The sequence below is a fragment of the Zonotrichia albicollis genome, chromosome 24 (genome assembly GCF_047830755.1).
Source record: "Zonotrichia albicollis isolate bZonAlb1 chromosome 24, bZonAlb1.hap1, whole genome shotgun sequence".
NCBI lineage: Eukaryota > Metazoa > Chordata > Aves > Passeriformes > Passerellidae > Zonotrichia > Zonotrichia albicollis.
Genome location: NC_133842.1, coordinates 1,985,922 through 2,006,668, shown reverse-complemented (window position 1 = coordinate 2,006,668; position 20,747 = coordinate 1,985,922).

The following is a 20,747-nucleotide window of genomic DNA, read 5'->3' as shown; positions in this document are numbered from 1 at the left end:
GTGGCTTTGGGACATCCTGGGGACATCCTTGGGTGGCTTTGGGACAACCTGGAGGGGACACCCGTGGGTGGCTTTGGGGCATCTCTGGGACACCCAGGGGTGGCTCTGGGACATCCTGGAGGGACCCTGGGACATCCTGGGGACACCCTGGGGTGGCTTTGGGACACCCTGGGGTGGCCGGGGTGGCTTTGAGACACTCTGGGGTGGCTTTGGGACATCCTGGGGACACCCATGGGTGGCTCTGGGACACCTTGGGGTGGCTTTGGGACACCCGTGGGACACCCTGGGGTGGCCGGGGTGGCTTTGAGACCCTCTGAGGTGGCTTCGGGACATTCAGGGGACACCTGGGGGACACCCTGGGGGGTCTGGGGTGGCCTGGAGGGTCCTGGGACACCCTGGGGTGGCTCTGGGACATCCTGGGGACATCCAGGGGTGGCTTTGGGACATCCATGGGACACCTTGAAGTGACAACCTCGGGTGGCTCTGGGACACCTGTGGGACACCATGGGGTGGCTTTGGGACATTCATGGGACACCCTGGAGGTGACACCCTGTGGTGGCTCTGAGACACCTGTGGGACATCCTGGGACACCCATGGGTGGCTTTGGGACACTCTGAAGAGTCCTGGGGTGGCCTGGATGGTCCTGGGACATCCTTGGGACACCCCGGGGTGGCTCTGAAGAGTCCTGAGGTGGCTTTGGGACATCCTGGGGACATCCTTGGGTGGCTTTGGGACAACCTGGAGGGGACACCCAGGGGTGGCTTGGGGACACCCGTGGGACACCCTAAAGGGTCCTGGGGTGGCCTGGAGGGTCCTGGGACACCCTGGGGTGGCTTTGGGACACCGCCCTTGGCCAGGGGACAACCTGGGGTGGCCTCGATGGTCCTGGGACATCCATGGGACACCCTGGGGTGGCTCTGGGACATCCTGGGGACACCCATGGCTGGCTTTGGGACACCTTGGGGTGGCTCTGGGACATTCATGGGACACCCTGGGGTGGCTCTGGGACATTCATGGGACACCCTGGAGGGGACACCCTGGGGTGGCTTTGGGACATCCGTGGGACACCCTAAAGGGTCCTGGGGTGGCCTCGATGGTCCTGGGACATCCTGGAGGGGACAATGTGGGGTGGCTTTGGAACATCCTGGGGACACCCGTGGGACATTTGTGGGACACCCAGGGGTGGCTTTGGGACATCCTGAAGAGTCCTGGGGTGGCTTTGGGACACCCGTGGGACACCTTGAAGTGACAACCTTGGGTGGCTTTGGGACATCTGTGAGACCCCCTGGGGTGGCTCCGGGACACCTGTGGGACATCCAGGGGTGGCTTTGGGACATTCATGGGACAACCTGGAGGGGACACCCTGGGGTGGCTCTGGGACACCTGTGGGATATCCTGGGACACCCATGGGACACCCTGGGGTGGCTTTGGGACATCTGTGGGACATCCATGGGTGGCTCTGGGACATCTTTGGGACACCCTGGGGTGGCTTTGGAGGGGCTTGGGGTGTCCTGAGGGCTCCTGGTGGCTTTGGGACACCCATGGGACACCCTGGGGTGGCTCTGGGACATTCATGGGACACCCTGGAGGGGACAACCTGAGGTGGCTCTGGGACATCTGTGGGACACCCATGGGACACCCATGGGTGGCTTTGGGACATCCATGGGACACCTTGAAGTGACAACCTTGGGTGGGTCTGGGGCACCCATGGGACACCCTGGGGTGGCTCTGGGACAACCTGAAGAGTCCTGGGGTGGCCTGGAGGGTCCTGGGACATCCTTGGGACACCCATGGGTCCCTTTGGGTCCCTTTTGGAATTTGGGAATTTCGGGAATTTCGGGATTTTCGGTGTCCCCTCCCCTCCCGTCCCCTCCCCCATTAAAGAGCTCCCGGCGATTCCGAGTCCGCCATCGATTCATTCAATTAAATTCCGATTTAATTAAACAGTGATTAAAATTAATGAATGAATGAATGAAAAAATAATTTCAAATTAAACAGTGATTAAAATTAATGAATTAATGAATGGAAAAATCATTGAAAGTTGAACAGTGATTAAAATTAATGAATGAATGAATGAAAAAATAATTTCAAATTAAACAGTGATTAAAATTAATGAATTAATGGATGGAAAAATCATTGAAAATTCAACAGTGATTAAAATTAATGAATTAATGAATGGAAAAATCATTTCAAATTAAACAGTGATTAAAATGAATTAATGAATGGAAAAATGATTTCAAATTAATCATGAATGAAAAAATGATTTTAAATTATTTATGAATGAAAAAGTTATTTACATTTATTTATTAATGGAAAAAATTAATTAAAATTATTACTGACAAAAAATTACAATTCTCAATTATTTAAGAAATTAATTTAAAATTACGAATCAATGAAAAATTAATTAAACATCCAGAATAACTTTTAAAAAAGTCTCTTCAATTCAATAAAAAATTCCAAATAAAAATGGAAGAATAAAAATTCCAATTAATTACAAAATTAATTAAAGTTAATTATGAATGAAAAATTATTTAAACATCTGGAAGAACTTTAAAAAACTCCCTTCAATTAAATTAAATTAAAAATTCCAAATAAAAATGGAACAATAGAAATGCCAATTTAATGGAAAAATTAATTAAAATGAATTCATTAATGAAAAAAAAATTAATTTCCAGGCAATTCTGAGTCAGGGATCGATTCATTCAAAATTCCAATTTCATTAAACAATAATTAAAATTAATTAATTAATGAATGGAAAAATTATTTAAAGTTAAACAGTGACTACAATTAATGAATTAATGAATGGAAAAATCATTGAAAGTTCAACAGTGATTAAAATTAATTAATAAATTAATTAATGAAAAAAGGATTTCAAATTAATCATGAATGAAAAAATGATTTTAAATTATTTATGAATGAAAAAATTATTTACATTCATTTATTAATGAAAAAATCAATTTCATTAAAATTACTGCTCAAAAAAATAATTACAATTCTTTATTATTAAAAAAAATTAATTTAAAATTTGGAATTAATGGAAAAATGAATTAAACATCCGGAATAAGTTTTTAAAAACTCCCTTCAATTAAATTAAAAATTCCAAATAAAAATCCCAATTAATTAAAAAATTGTTTAAAATTAATTATGAATGAAAAAATTAATTAAACATCCCGAATAAGTTTTTAAAAACTCCGTTCAATTAAATTAAAAATTCCAAATAAAAATGGAACAATAGAAATTCCAATTTAATGAAAAAATTGATTAAAATGAATTCATTAATGAAAAAAAAATTAATTTCCAGGCAATTCCGAGTCAGCGATCGATTCATTCAAAATTCTGATTTAATTAAACAGTGATTAAAATGAATTATTTAATGAATGGAAAAATCATTTCAAATTAAACAGTGATTAAAATGAATGAATGAATAAATGAATGAATGAATTAATTAATTAATTAATGAAAAAATTATTTCAAATTAAACAGTGATTAAAATTAATTAATTAATGAATGGAAAAATCATTGAAAGTTAAACAGTGATTAAAATTAATGAATTAATGAAGGGAAAAATCATTTCAAATTAATTATGAATAAAAAATAATTCAAAATTAATTATGAATGAAAAAATGATTTAAATTTAATGAATGAAAAAATGATTTCAAATTATTTATGAATGAAAAAATTATTTACATTTATTTATTAATGAAAAAATCAATTTCATTAAAATTACTACTGAAAAAAATAATTACAATTCTTTATTATTAAAAAAAATTAATTTAAAATTACGAATTAATGAAAAAATTAATTAAACATCCCGAATAAGTTTTTTAAAAACTCCGTTCAATTAAATTAAAAATTCCAAATAAAAATGGAACAATAAAAATTCCAATTTCATGAAAAAATTGATTAAAATTAATTCATTAATAATAACAAATTTAATTTCCAGGCAATTCTGAGTCAGCGATCAGTTCATGAAAAATCCAAATTAGATAAACAATAATTAAAATTAATTAATTAATTAAAAAATTAATTAAAATTCTTAATTATTGGAAAAATTATTTAAATTCATTTTTTAAGGAAAAATTCAATTTAATGAAAATTATTACTGAAAAAAATTAAATTCCTTAATTATTAAAAAAATTAATTTAAAATTAAGAATTAATGAAAAAATTAATTAAACATCCAGAATAAGTTTTTTAAAACTCCCTTTAATTAAACAAAAAATTACAAATAAAAATGGAATAATAAAAATTGCAATGAAGCAAAACTTTATAAAAATTAATAATTAATGGAAAAATTAATTAAAGTTAATTAATTAATGAATAATTTAATTCAAATTAATTAATTATTGAAAACATTAATTCAACATCTGGAAGGAATTTCGGGAAAAAAACTCCAAATAAAATGGAATAATAAAAAATCCAAATTAATTTCAAAATTAATAAAAATTAATTAATTTTAAACAATTGATTTCCAGGCAATTGAGTCAGTGATCAATTCATTAAAAATTCCAATTTAATTAAAATGAATTAATTAATGAAAAACCTAATTAAAATTCCTAATTCTTTAAAAATTATTTAAATTTAGTTATTAATGAAAAAAAATCAATTTCATTAAAATTATTACTGGGAAAAAATAATTAAATTTCTTAATTATTAAAAAAATTCATTAAAAATTATGAATTCATGGAAAAATTAATTAAACACTTGGAATAAATAAAAAAACCCTATCCAAATAAATTAAAAATTCCAAATAAAAATGGAATAATAATTCTTCAAATTAAAAATTATAAATTAAAAATTCCAAATCAATGAAAAAAAATCCAAAGAAATAAAAAAATTCCGAATAAAAAAATTCCGAGTATTTAAAAATAAATAATAAATTTTAAATTTTTTTAATTCCACTGAAAAAATCAAGCGTTTTGAAATAAAAAATAAATTTAAAAATACGAAATAAAGACCAAAAATCGAATTAAAAAATTCAAAATTAATTAAAAATTCCCATTTTAAAATGGATTTGGAAGAAATCAAAAAATTTCCAAAAAAAATTCCAAATTAATGAAAAAAACCCAAATAAAGTTTTAATAATGGAAATAAATCAAAAATTCCAAATCAATAAAAAATTCCAAATAAATAAAAAATTTCAAATCAATAAAAAAATCACAAAGAAATCAAAAATTCCAAATCAATAAAAATTCCTAATAAATAAAAAATCCCAAAGAAATAAAAATTTCTGAATTAAAAGAAAATCTGAATAAATTTTAAAAAAATCCAAATAAATTTTTTAAAAATCCAAAAAAAAATCTGAATAAATTTTTAAAAAATCCAAATAAATTTTAAAAAAATCCAAAAAAAAATATGAATAAATTTTTTAAAAATCCAAATTAATAAAAATTCCAAATAATTTTTAACCATTGAAATGGATGGAGGGTGGGAAACGGATTTGGGGTCAAAAAGGGAAAATTTGGGGTCAAAGGGGGCGAGAAAAATATCAAAAAAAAAATTGAGGAGACCCCAAAAAAACCCCAAAAATTGAGAGAAAATCTCAAAAAAACAACAACAAAAAAATCCCAAAAACCCCAAAAAATCCCCCCAAAAAACCAAAAAAAAATCCCAAAAAATCCCAAAAACCCTCAAAAAAAACCCCCAAAAAATCCCCACAAAAAACCCAAAAAATCCCAAAAAAATTTCAAAAATCCTCCCCCCAAAAAAACCCAAAAAATCCCCCAAAACCTCACAAAAAAAAAAAAACCAAGAAATCCCAAAAAATCAAAAAAAACCCCAAAAAACAAAAAAAAATCCCCCAAATATCAAAAAAAATCCCCAAAAAACCTCCAAAAAAATTAAGAAGAATCCCAAAACCCCCCCCAAAAAACTCCAAAAAAATCCTGAAAGAATAAAAAAAAAATCCCAAAAAAAACCCAACAAAAAACCCACAAAAAACAAAAAAAAAATTCCCCAAAAAAATAAAAAAAAAACACAAAAAAACCCCACAAAAAACAAAAAAAATCCCCACAAAATCCCCAAAAAATCCCAAAAAAATCCCCCAAAAAACCAAAAGAAAATCCCAAAAAAGACCCAAAAATCCCTGAAAACCCCCCATAAAACCTCCAAAAATTTTTAAAAATCCTGAAAAAACCCAAATAAAACCCAAAAAAAACCCCAAAAAAATCCCAAAAAAACCCCAAAAAATAAAAAAAATCCCCCAAAAATCCCAAAAAAAGATTAAAAAAAACACAAAAAAAACCCAAAAAACAAAAAAAATCCCCACAAAATCCCAAAAAAACCCCAAAAAATCCCCCAAAAAGCCAAAAAAAGCCCCCCCAAAAAAACCCCAAGAAATCCCAAAAAGAACCCAAAAAAACCCCAAAAAAACCCAAAAAAACCCCCCAAAAAAACCCAAAATCCACCCGAAAAGAAACCAAAAAATCCCGAAAAAATTTTAAAAATCCCCCCTAAAAGAACAAAGAAAAAAAAAACCAAAAAAACCCAAAAAAAATCCCAAAAAAAAATCCCAAAAAACCCCAAAAATCCCCATAAAACCTCCGAAAAACTTTTAAAAATCCCGAAAAACCCCAACCCCCCCAAAAAAACCAAAAAATCCCAAAAAAACCCAAAAAAACAAAGAAAAAAAACCCAAAAAACCCTAAAACAAATCCCAAAAAATCCCAAAAAATCCCAAACAAACAAACAAAAAATTCCCAAAAAGCCCAAAAAACAAAACAAAACACAAAACCCCCAAAATCCCCCAAATATCCGAAAAAATCCCAAAAAAACTCCAAAAAATTTAAGAAGAATCCCAAAAAAATCCCAAAACCCCCCAGAAAAAAAAACAAAAAAAACCCCAAAAAAATCCCAAAAACTCCCCCAAATACCCAAAAAAATCCCCAAAAAACCTCCAAAAAATTTAAGAATCCCAAAAACCCCAAAACCCCCCCACAAAAAAGACCCCAAGAAAATCAAAAAAAAACCCCAAAAATCAAAAACAAAAATCCCCAAAAAATCCCAAAAAATTCCCAAAAACCAAAAAACCCAATAAACCTTTCCAATCCCTCAAAAAATCCCCAAAAAACCTCCAAAAAACCCAAAAAATCCCGAAAGAAATAAAACAAAAATCCCCCAAAAAAAACCCAAAAAATCCCAAAAAAATCCCAAATCCCCCCAAAAGAATAAAAAAATAACCCAAAAAACAAAAAACAAAACAAAAACCAAAATCCCCCCAAATATCCAAAAAAATCCCCAAAACACCTCCAAAAAAACCCCAAAAAATCCCGAAAAAATAAAAAAATTCCCCCCAAAAAACCCAAAAAAATCTCAAAAAAACCCCAAAAAAATCCCAAAATTCACCCCCAAAAATTTAAAAAAAAACCCCAGTAAAACAAAAATAACAAAAAACAAAAACAACTTAAAAAATCCCCCAAATCCCCAAAAAACCTCCAAAAAAGCCCGAAAAAATAAAAAAAAATCCCCCAAAAAACAAAACAAAAAAACCCTAAAAAACCAAAAAAAAATCCCCCCAAAAAAGACAAAAAATCCCCATAAAAGACCAAAAAAACCCCAAAAAACCCGCAAAAAACTCCAAAAAACAAAAAAAAAATCCCCCAAAAAACCAAAAAAATTTTTAAAAAACCCCAAAATATCCCCAAAAAAGACCAAAAAACCCAAAAAACAAAAAATTCCAAAAAACCCCCACAAAATCCCTAAAAAAACAAAAAAATCCCCCAAACCCCCCAAAAAACCTCCAAAAATTTTTTAAAAATCCCGAAAAACCCCCCCAAAAAAACCCAAGAACTTCCAAAAAAAACCCAAAACATCCCAAAATCCCACAAAAAAATCCCCAAAAAAATCCCACAAAAAACCCAAAAAACAACAACAAAAAAAATCCCCAAAATTCCCAAAAGACCTCCAAAATATTTTTAAAAATCCCAAAATCCCCCCGAAAAACCCCCAAAAAATCCCGAAAAAATAAAAAATAATCCCCCCCAAAAAACAAAACAAATAAAAAACCGCGAAAAATCCCCAAAAAAATGCCAAAAAAATCCCAAAAAACCAAAAAAAATTCCCAAAAACCAAAAACCCCAAATAATCCCCCAAATACCCCAAAAAAATCCCAAAACAATCTCCAAAAAACCTCCAAAAATTTTTTAAAAATCCCGAAAAACCCCAAACAAAACTCCCAAAAATCCCCAAGAAATCCCAAAAATTCCTAAAATCCTCCCCAAAAAAACCCAAAAAAACCAAAAAAATCCCCCAAACCCCATAAAACCTCCAAAAAACTTTTTAAAATCCCGAAAAACCCCAAATAAATCCCCAAAAAATCCCAAAAAACCCCAACCCCCCCAAAACCACCCCACAAAATCCAAAAAAAAAACAAAAAATCCCCCAAAAAGCCAAAAAAGCCCCAAAAAACCCCCCAAGAAATCCCAAAAAGAACCCAAAAAAATCCCAAAACCCCCCAGAAAAAAACCCAAAAAAAAACCCCAAAAAAATCCCCAAAACTCCCCCAAATACCCAAAAAAATCCCCAAAAAACCTCCAAAAAATTTAAAAATCCCAAAAAAAACTAAAATCCACCCGAAAAGAAACCAAAAAATCCCGAAAAAATAAAATAAATCCCCCCAAAAAACAAAAATAACCAAACAAAAAACCCAAAAAAATCCTAAAAAATCCCAAAAAAATCCCCAAAAATATCCCAAAAAACCAAAAAAAACAAAAAAAGACAAAAAACCCCCAAAACCCCCAAAGAACCCCAAAAAAAATCCCCAAAAAACCCAAAATCCCCCCAAAAATGCCAAAAAAAAACCAAAAACCAAAAAAAAAACTCCTAAAAACCCCAAATCCCTGAGGAGCCCCCAAAAAACCTCGAGGAGCCCCCAAAAATGGGGAGAGGAGCCCAAAAATCCCCAGGAGACCCCAAAAACCATCAGAAGACCCCAAAAAACCTGGAGAGGTCCCAGAGGAACCGGAGAGGAACCCGAAATCCTGAGGAGACCCCAAATCCCACCAGGAGACCCCAAAAGTGCCCAAAATCCACCAGGAGACCCCAAAAATCCTCGAGGGGACCCCAAAAACTCCAAATCCCACCAGGAGACCCCAAAAATGCCCAAAATCCCACCAGGAGACCCCAAAAATCCTCGAGGGGACCCCAAAAATCCACAAAGTCCACGAGGAGACCCCAAAAACCCCAAAATCCACCAGGAGACCCCAAAATCCACCAGGAGACCCCAAAAATGCCCAAAATCCCACCAGGAGACCCCAAAAATCCTCGAGGGGACCCCAAAAATCCACAAAGTCCACGAGGAGACCCCAAAAACCCCAAATCCCACCAGGAGACCCCAAAAATGCCACGGGAACCCCAAAAGTGCCCAAAGTCCACCAGGAGACCCCAAATCCCACCAGGAGACCCCAAAAATCCTCGAGGAGACCCCAAAAATCCACAAAGTCCACGAGGAGACCCCAAAAATGCTCAAATCCCACCAGGAGACCCCAAAATCCACCAGGAGACCCCAAAATGCCCAAAATCCCACCAGGAGACCCCAAAAATGCCCAAATCCCGTCAGGAGACCCCAAAAACCTCAAATCCCACCAGAAGACCCCAAAATCCACCAGGAGACCCCAAAGTGCCCAAAATCCATCAGGAGACCTCAAAAATCCTCAAGGGGACCCCAAAAATCCACAAAGTCCACGAGGAGACCCCAAAAATGCCCAAATCCCACCAGGAGACCCCAAAAATGCCCAAAGTTCACCAGGAGACCCCAAAAATCCTCGAGGGGACCCCAAAAACCCCAAATTCCACCAGGAGACCCCAAAATCCCACCAGGAGACCCCAAAAAACCCAGAAGACCCCAAAAATGGGGAGGAGACCCCAAAAAACCTGGAGAGGTCCCAGAGGAACCAGAGAGGAACCCGAAACCCTGAGGAGACCCCAAATCCCACCAGGAGACCCCAAAAGTGTCCAAAATCCACCAGGAGACCCCAAAAATGCCCAAAGTTCACCAGGAGACCCCAAAAATCCTCGAGGAGACCCCAAAAACCCCAAATCCCACCAGGAGACCCCAAAAGTGCCCAAAATCCACCAGGAGACCCCAAAATCCACCAGGAGACCCCAAAAACCCCAGGAGACCCCAAAAGTGCTCAAAATCCTTCAGGAGACCCCAAAAATGCCCAAATCCCACCAGGAGACCCCAAAAATCCCACCAGGAGACCCCAAAAATCCACGAAGTCCACGAGGAGACCCCAAAAAACCCAGAAGACCCCAAAAATGGGGAGGAGACCCCAAAAAACCTGGAGAGGTCCCAGAGGAACCAGAGAGGAACCCGAAATCCTGAGGAGACCCCAAATCCCACCAGGAAACCCCAAAATGCCCAAAATCCATCAGGAGACCCCAAAAATGCCCAAAGTTCACCAGGAGACCCCAAAAATGCCACGGGAACCCCAAAAGTGCCCAAAGTTTACCAGGAGACCCCAAAAATCCTCAAGGGGACCCCAAAAATCCACAAAGTCCACGAGGAGACCCCAAAAGTGCCCAAATCCCACCCGGAGACCCCAAAAATGCCACGGGAACCCCAAAAGTGCCCAAAATTTGTGAGGAGACCCCAAAAATCCTCGAGGGGACCCCAAAAATGGCAAAGGAACCCCCAAAAAACCCCAAAATCCGTGAGGAGACCTTGGATGGTGGCACCTTGGTGTCACCTCGGTGTCACCTTCAATGGTGCCACCATCATTGGTGTCACCTCGGTGTCACCACCCCTGGTGCCACCCTCACCTCGGTGTCACCTTCAATGGTGCCACCCTCACCTTGGTGCCACCTTGGTGTCACCAACCCTGGTGCCACCTCCACCTTGGTGTCACCTTCATTGGTGTCACCTTGATCTTGGTGTCACCAATCTTGGTGTCACCTCAGTGTCACCACCCCTGGTGCCACCCTCGCCTGGTGTCACCTTCATTGGTGTCACCTTGATCTTGGTGTCACCAACCTTGATGTCACCCTGACCTTGGTGTCACCTCGGTGTCACCTTGATCTTGGTGTCACCTCCTCAGTGCCACCAACGCTGGTGCCACCTCCTCCTTGGTGCCACCCTCACCTCGGTGCCACCTTTGTGTCACCAACCCTGGTGCCACCCTCACCTTGGTGCCACCATCATTGGTGTCACCTCGGTTTTGCTGTCACCTTCACTGGTGCCACCCTGACCTTGGTGTCACCTCACCCTCAGTGCCACCAGCCCTGGTGCCACCTTCACATTGGTGCCACCCTCAATAGTGTCACCAGCCTTGATGTCACCCTGACCTTGGTGTCACCTTGATCTTGGTGCCACCCTCACCTCGGTGCCACCTTGACCTCCGTGTCCCCAACCCTGGTGTCACCTCCTCCTTGGTGCCACCATCCTCAGTGCCACCCTCACCTCGGTGCCACCTTGACCTCCATGTCACCAACCCTGGTGCCACCCTGACCTTGGTGCCACCATTATCGATGTCACCCTGACCTTGGTGTCACCTCGGTGCCACCGTCATTGGTGCCACCTTCTCCTCAGTGCCACCTCCCCTTGGTGCCGCTCTCACCTCGGTGCCACCATCATTGGTGTCATTGTCACCTTGGTGCCACCTCGGTGTCACCAACCCTGGTGCCACCCTCGCCTTGGTGCCACCATCATCAGAGCCACCTTGTCCTCAGTGCCACCCTCACCTGGTGTCACCTCCTTGGTGTCACCCTCACCTTGGTGCCACCTTGGTGCCACCATCATTGGTGTCACCTTGATCTTGGTGTCACCTTCACCTTGGTGTCACCTTCATCGGTGCCACCTTCACATTGGTGCCACCTTCACCTCGGTGTCACCAACCCTGGTGTCACCCTGACCTCGGTGTCACCTCTTCAGTGCCACCCTCACCTTGATGTCACCTTGGTGCCACCATCATTGGTGTCACCTTCACCTTACTGCCACCTTCTCAGTGTCACCAACCCTGGTGTCACTGTCACTGTGGTGCCACCTTCTCCTCAGTGCCACCTCCTCTTGGTGTCACCTTCGCCTTGGTGCCACCCTCAATAGTGTCACCCTCGCCTTGGTGCCACCATCATCAGAGCCACCTTGTCCTGAGTGCCACCCTCACCTTGATGTCACCTTGGTGTCACCTTCATCGGTGTCACCCTCACCTTGGTGCCACCTCAGTGTCCCCAAACCTGGTGTCACCCTCCCCTTGGTGCCACCATCATTGGTGCCACCTCAGTCTTGGTGTCACCTTCATCAGTGCCACCCTCACCTTGGTGTCACCTCCTCAGTGTCCCCAACCCTGGTGCCACCTTCCCCTCCGTGTCACCTTGATCTTGGTGCCACCGACCTCAGTGTCACCTCCTCCTTGGTGCCACCCTCACCTCGGTGTCACCTCAGTGTCACCAACCTTGGTGCCACCCTCACCTCGGTGCCACCATCAATGGTGCCACCTTGTCCTCAGTGCCACCAACCCTGGTGCCACCTCCTCAGTGTCACCCTCACCTTGGTGTCACCTTCAATGGTGTCACCTTCAATGGTGTCACCTTCTCCTTGGTGCCACCGTCATTGGTGTCACCCTGACCTCGGGGCCACCTCGGTGTCACCAACCCTGGTGTCACCCTGACCTGGGTGCCACCCTCACCTCGGTGCCACCCTGACCTTGGTGTCACCAACCCTGGTGTCACTGTCACTGTGGTGCCACCTTCTCCTCAGTGCCACCTCCCCTTGGTGCCGCTCTCACCTCGGTGCCACCATCGTTGGTGTCATTGTCACCTTGGTGCCACCTCAGTGTCCCCAAACCTGGTGCCACCCTCCCCTTGGTGCCACCATCGTTGGTGCCACCTCAGTCTTGGTGTCACCTTCATCGGTGTCACCCTCACCTCGGTGTCACCTCCTCAGTGTCCCCAACCCTGGTGCCACCTTCCCCTTGGTGTCACCTTGATCTTGGTGACCTCCATGTCACCAACCCTGGTGCCATCCTGATCTTGGTGTCACCTTGGTGTCACCTTGATCTTGGTGCCACCATCATTGGTGTCACCCTCACCTCAGTGTCACCAACCCTGGTGTCACCCTCACCTCGGTGTCACCTCTTGGGTGTCACCCTCACCTTGGTGTCACCGTCATTGGTGTCACCTTGATCTTGGTGTCACCTTCATGGGTGCCACCCTCACCTTGGTGTCACCTTCATGGGTGCCACCCTCACCCCGGTGTCACCTTCTCCTCAATGCCACCACCATTGGTGTCACCTCGATCTCGGTGTCACCAACCTCGGTGTCACCTTCTCCTCACCCACCCCGGTGCCACCTCCTGGGTGTCACCCTGGCCTTGATGTCACCTCCTCAGTGCCACCAACCCTGGTGCCACCTCCTCCTTGGTGTCACCTCAGTGTCACCGTCATTGGTGCCACCCTGACCTTGATGTCACCTCTTCAGTGCCACCCTCACCTCGGTGTCACCTTCTCAGTGTCCCCAACCTTGATGTCACCCTGAGCTCGGTGTCACCCTCACCTTGGTGTCACCTTCAATGGTGTCACCTTCTCCTTGGTGCCACCATCATTGGTGCCACCCTGACCTTGGTGTCACTCTCACCTTGGTGCCACCATCATTGCTGTCACCCTGACCTCGGTGTCACCTCTTGGGTGTCACCCTCACCTTGATGTCACCTTGGTGCCACCGTCATTGGTGTCACCTTGATCTTGGTGTCACCAACCTTGATGTCACCCTGACCTTGGTGTCACCTCGGTGCCACCGTCATCGGTGTCACCTTCACTTCACCGCCACCTCTTCAGTGCCACCCTGGCCTTGATGTCACCTTGGTGTCACCAACCCTGGTGCCACCCTCACCTCGGTGTCACCTTCTCCTTGGTGTCACCATCATTGGTGTCACCCTCACCTCGGTGCCACCCACCCTGGTGTCACGGTCACTGTGGTGCCACCTTCTCCTCAGTGCCACGTCCCCTTGGTGCCGCTCTCACCTCAGTGCCACCATCATTGGTGTCATTGTCACCAATGTCAACCCTGGTGTCACCTTCCCCTTGGTGCCACCATCATCAGAGCCACCTTGTCCTCAGTGTCACCAACCCTGGTGTCACCTCGGTGTCACCGTCATTGGTGCCACCCTCACCTTGGTGTCACCTCCTCAGTGTCCCCAACCTTGGTGCCACCTTCCCCTTGGTGTCACCTTGATCTTGGTGTCACCAACCTCCGTGTCACCTCCTCTTTGGTGCCACCATCATCAGTGTCACCCTCACCTTGGTGCCACCTTGGTGTCACCAACCCAGATGCCACCTTCACATTGGTGCCACCCTGACCTCAGTGTCACCAACCTTGATGTCACCCTGACCTTGGTGCCACCTCGGTGTCACCTTGATCTTGGTGCCACCCTCACCTCGGTGTCACCTCTTGGGTGTCACCCTCACCTTGGTGCCACCGTCATTGGTGTCACCTTGATCTTGGTGTCACCTTCATGGGTGCCACCCTCACCTCGGTGTCACCTCGGTGCCACCCTCAGCTTTGTGTCACCTTCTCCTCAGTGCCACCAACCCTGGTGCCACCCCTTGCTCAGTGCCACCTCCTCAGTGTCACCCTCACCTCGGTGTCACCTTCTCCTCAATGCCACCACCATTGGTGTCACCTTGATCTCGGTGTCACCAACCTCGGTGTCACCTCCTCCTCACCCACCCTGGTGCCACCTCCTGGGTGTCACCCTGGCCTTGATGTCACCTCCTCAGTGCCACCAACCCTGGTGCCACCTCCTCCTTGGTGTCACCCTCACCTTGGTGTCACCTCCTCAGTGTCCCCAACCCTGGTGCCACCTTCCCCTCGGTGTCACCTTGATCTTGGTGCCACCGACCTCGGTGTCACCTCCTCCTTGGTGCCACCATCATCAGTGTCACCCTCACCTTGGTGCCACCTCAGTGTCACCAACCTTGGTGCCACCCTGACCTTGGTGTCACCTCGGTGTCACCTTGATCTTGATGCCACCTTCACCTCGGTGTCACCTCTTGGGTGTCACCCTCACCTTGGTGCCACCATCATTGGTGTCACCTTGATCTTGGTGTCACCTTCATGGGTGCCACCCTCACCTCGGTGTCACCTCAGTGCCACCCTCAGCTTGGTGTCACCTTCTCCTCAGTGCCACCAACCCTGGTGCCACCTCCTCGGTGTCACCTCTTGGGTGTCACCCTCACCCCGGTGTCACCTTCTCCTCAATGCCACCACCATTGGTGTCACCTCGATCTCGGTGTCACCAACCTCGGTGTCACCTTCTCCTCATCCACCCCTGGTGCCACCTCCTGGGTGTCACCCTGGCCTTGGTGCCACCTTGGTGCCACCATCATTGGTGTCACCTTGATCTTGGTATCACCAACCTTGATGTCACCCTGACCTTGGTGTCACCTCGGTGTCACCTTGATCTTGGTGTCACTTCCATGGGTGCCACCCTCACCTTGATGTCACCTCATTGCCACCAACCCTGGTGCCACCTTCACCTCGGTGTCACCAACCCTGGTGCCACCCTGACCTTAGTGCCACCCTGACCTCGGTGTCACCAACCTTGATGTCACCCTGACCTTGGTGTCACCTCGGTGTCACCGTCACTGGTGTCACCTTCACTTCACCGCCACCTCTTCAGTGCCACCCTGGCCTTGATGTCACCTTGGTGTCCCCAACCCTGGTGCCACCCTCGCCTCGGTGTCACCTTGATCTTGGTGCCACCATCATTGGTGTCACTTTGTCCTCAGTGCCACCAACCCTGGTGCCACCTCCGCAGTGCCACCCTGACCTTGGTGTCACCTTTATCGGTGTCACCTTCAATGGTGTCACCTTCAATGGTGTCACCTTCTCCTTGGTGCCACCGTCATTGGTGTCACGCTGACCTCGGTGCCACCTTGGTGTCACCAACCCTGATGTCCCCCTGACCTGGGTGCCACCCTCACCTTGGTGTCACCTTGATCTTGGTGTCACCTCTTGAGTGCCACCAACCCTGGTGTGGCACCTTCCCCTTGGTGCCACCTTCATCAGTGTCACCTCCACCTCAGTGCCACCAAGCCTGGTGCCACCCTCACCTCGGTGTCACCTTGATCTTGGTGCCACCATCATTGGTGTCACCCTCACCTTGGTGTCACCTCCTCAGTGTCCCCAACCCTGGTGCCACCTTCACATTGGTGTCACCTTGATCTTGGTGCCACCATCATTGGTGTCACCACGTCCTAAGTGTCACCAACCCTGGTGTCACCCTGACCTTGGTGTCACCTCTTCAGTGCCACCCTCACCTTGGTGTCACCTCGGTGTCACCAACCCAGATGCCACCTTCACCTCGGTGTCACCAACCTTGATGTCACCCTGACCTTGGTGTCACCTCGGTGTCACCTTGATCTTGGTGTCACCTCCTCAGTGCCACCAACGCTGGTGCCACCTCCTCCTTGGTGCCACCCTCACCTTGGTGCCACCTTTGTGTCACCAACCCTGGTGCCACCCTCACCTTGGTGCCACCTTCATTGGTGCCACCTCGGTTTTGCTGTCACCTTCACTGGTGCCACCCTGACCTTGGTGTCACCTCACCCTCAGTGCCACCAGCCCTGGTGCCACCTTCACATTGGTGCCACCCTCAATAGTGTCACCAGCCTTGATGTCACCCTGACCTTGGTGTCACCTTGATCTTGGTGCCACCCTCACCTCGGTGCCACCTTGACCTCCGTGTCCCCAACCCTGGTGTCACCTTCTCCTTGGTGCCACCATCATCAGTGCCACCCTCACCTCGGTGTCACCTCTTGGGTGTCATCATCATTGGTGTCACCTTGATCTTGGTGTCACCAACCTTGGTGTCACCGTCCCCTCTGTGCCAGCCCTGGTGTCACCTCCTCCTTGGTGTCACCTTGATCTTGGTGTCACCTTCATGGGTGCCACCCTCACCTTGGTGCCACCTTGGTGTCACCCTTAGCTTGGTGTCACCTTCTCCTCAGTGCCACCAACCCTGGTGCCACCCCTTGCTCAGTGCCACCTCCTCAGTGTCACCCTCACCTCGGTGTCACCTCGGTACCACCATCATTGGTGTCACCTTCTTCTCAATGCCACCACCATTGGTGTCACCTGGATCTCGGTGTCACCAACCTCGGTGTCACCTTCTCCTCACCCACCCCGGTGCCACCTCCAGGGTGTCACCCTGGCCTTGATGTCACCTCCTCAGTGCCACCAACCCTGGTGCCACCTCCTCCTTGGTGTCACCTCTGAGTCACTGTCATTGGTGTCACCCTCACCTTGGTGTCACCTTCAATGGTGTCACCTTCTCCTTGGTGCCACCGTCATTGGTGTCACCTCCTCCTTGGTGTCACCCTCACCTTGGTGCCACCATCATTGGTGCCACCCTGACCTTGATGTCACCTCTTCAGTGCCACCCTCACCTCGGTGTCACCTTGATCTTGGTGTCACCTTCATGGGTGCCACCCTCACCTTGATGTCACCTCGGTGTCCCCAACCCTGGTGCCACCCTGACCTTGGTGTCACCAACCTTGGTGCCACCCTGACCTTGGTGTCACCTCAGTGTCACCTTGATCTTGGTGTCACCTTCACCTTGGTGTCACCTTCATCGGTGCCACCTTCACATTGGTGCCACCCTGACCTCAGTGTCACCAACCCTGGTGTCACCCTGACCTCGGTGTCACCTCTTCAGTGCCACCCTCACCTTGATGCCACCTTGGTGCCACCGTCATTGGTGCCACCCTCACCTTGGTGCCACCTTCTCCTCATTGTCACCAACCCTGGTGTCACTGTCACTGTGGTGCCACCTTCTCCTCAGTGCCACCTCCTCTTGGTGCCGCTCTCACCTCGGTGCCACCATCATTGGTGTCATTGTCACCTTGGTGCCACCTCGGTGTCACCAACCCTGGTGCCACCCTCGCCTTGGTGCCACCATCATCAGAGCCACCTTGTCCTCAGTGTCACCCTCACCTTGATGTCACCTTGGTGCCACCATCATTGGTGCCACCCTCACCTTGGTGTCACCTCCTCAGTGTCCCCAACCCTGGTGCCACCTTGATCTTGGTGCCACCATCATTGATGTCACCTCGATCTTGGTGCCACCTTCATTGGTGTCACCACGTCCTAAGTGTCACCAACCCTGGTGTCACCCTCACCTTGGTGTCACCTCCTCAGTGCCACCCTCACCCCGGTGTCACCTTCTCCTCAATGCCACCACCATTGGTGTCACCTGGATCTCGGTGTCACCAACCTCGGTGTCACCTTCTCCTCACCCACCCCGGTGCCACCTCCTGGGTGTCACCCTGGCCTTGATGTCACCTCCTCAGTGCCACCAACCCTGGTGCCACCTCCTCCTTGGTGTCACCTCGGTGTCACCGTCATTGGTGTCACCTTCACTTCACCGCCACCTCTTCAGTGCCACCCTGGCCTTGATGTCACCTTGGTGTCCCCAACCCTGGTGCCACCCTCACCTCGGTGTCACCTTGATCTTGGTGCCACCATCATTGGTGCCACCTCCTCCTTGGTGTCACCTCTATCGGTGTCACCTTCAATGGTGTCACCTCGGTGTCCCCCCCCGCTGTCCCCGTGTCCCGCCCCTCCCCCCCCCCCACACCCGGAATTGTCCCCAAGTGTCGCAAGAGCCGCCCCCGCGCGGCCGTGACGTCACCGCGGTGTCGCAACAGCTCCCGGTTCCGCTTTTCCCGCCAAAACGGGGACGGGGGGAGGGGAGGGGATGGGGACAAGGAGGGGACAATGACAGGGGTGACAGGGACAGGGGTGACAGGGATGGGGACAAGGAGGGGACAATGACAGGGGTGACAGGGACAGGGGTGACAGGGATGGGGACAAGGAGGGGACAGTGAAGGGACACAGGGACAGGGATGGGGACAATGACAGGGATGGAGGGGACAGGGACAGGGAGGGGACACGGATGGGGACAGGGACACAAGGGGACACTGATGGGACAGGGACAGGAGGGTGACAGGGACAGGGAGGGGATGGATGGGACAGGGTGGGGACAATGACAGGGACAGGGACAGGGATGGGGACAAGGAGGGGACAATGACAGGGATGGAGGGGACAGGGAGGGGACACAGGGACAGGGACAGGGGTGACAGGGACGGGAAGGGGACAAGGATGGGGACAGGGATGGGACAGTGAGGGGACACAGGGACAGGGAGGGGACAGGGACACAAAGGGGACACTGCCAGGGACAGGGAGGGGATGGCGCCACTTTGGGGACAGGGACAGGATGGGGACACGAGGGGACAGGGAGGGAGACAGGGATGAGGACAGGGAGGGGGATGGGGACAAGGATGGGACAATGACAGGGATGGGGTGACAGGGACAGGGAGGGGACATGGAGGGGACAGGGACACAAAGGGGACACTGATGGGACAGGGACAGGAGGGTGACAGGGACAGGGAGGGGATGGATGGGACAGGGTGGGGACAATGACAGGGACAGCGAGGGGACACAGGGACAGACACAGGGGTGACAGGGACGGGAAGGGGACAGGGATGGGGAGGGGACAGGGATGGGGACAGGGATGGGGACAGGGACAGGGAGGGGACGGTGAGGGGACAATGACGGGGCCAGGGACAGTGACAGGGACAGGAGGGGACCATGACAGGGATGGGGACAGGGACACAAAGGGGACACTGATGGGACAGGGACAGTGAGGGGACACAGGGACAGGGGTGACAGGGACGGGGATGGGGACAGGAGGGGACAGGGATGGGGACAGTGACAGGGAGGGGACAGGGATGGGGACAGGGACAGCAGGGGACAGGGAGGGGACAGGGAGGGGACACGAGGGGACAGTGACAGGGACAGGGAGGGACAAGGACAGCAGGGGACAGGGAGGGGACAGGGATGGGGACACTGATAGGGACATGAGGGGACAATGACAGGGATGGGGACAGGGACACAAAGGGGACACTGATGGGACAGGGACAGCGAGGGGACACAGGGACAGGGACAGGGGTGACAGGGACAGGGATGGGGACAGGAGGGGACAGGGATGGGATAATGGCAGGGAGGGGACAGGGATGGGGACAGGGACAGGGACGGGACAGGGTGGGGACAGGGATGGGACAGGGGTGGGGACACTGATAGGGACACGAGGGGACGACAGGGACAGGAGGGGACAGGGCCAGGGATGGGATGGGGGGACAGTGACAGGGACAGGGACAGGGAGGGGACAGGGAGGGGACAGGGACAGGAATGGGGATGGGGACAGGGACACTGAAAGGGGACACTGAAAGGGACAAGGACAGGGACAGGGAGGGGACAGGGATGGGGACACGAGGGGACAGGGACGGGGGGACAGGGACAGGGAGGTGACACGGACAGGGACAGGGATGGCTCCACTTTGGGGACATGAGGGGACAGGGCCAGGGATGGGATGGGGGGACATTGACAGGGACAGGGATGGGGACAAGGAGGGGACAAGGACAGGGACAGGGAGGGGACAATGACAGGAAGGGGACAGTGACAGGGGGGTGACAGTGGCGGGGGGTGACAGTGACAGGAAGGGGACAGTGACAGGAAGGGGACAGTGACAGGGGGGTGACAGGGACAGGAAGGGGACAGTGACAGTGACAGGGGGGTGACAGTGACAGGGGGTGACAGGAGGGGACAGGGATGGGGACAGGAAGGGGACAATGACAGGGACAGGGATGGGGACAATGACAAGGATGGAGGGGACAGCGAGGGGACACAGGGACAGGGGTGACAGGGATGGGAAGGGGACAGTGACAGGGACAGGGACAGGGATGGGGACAGGGA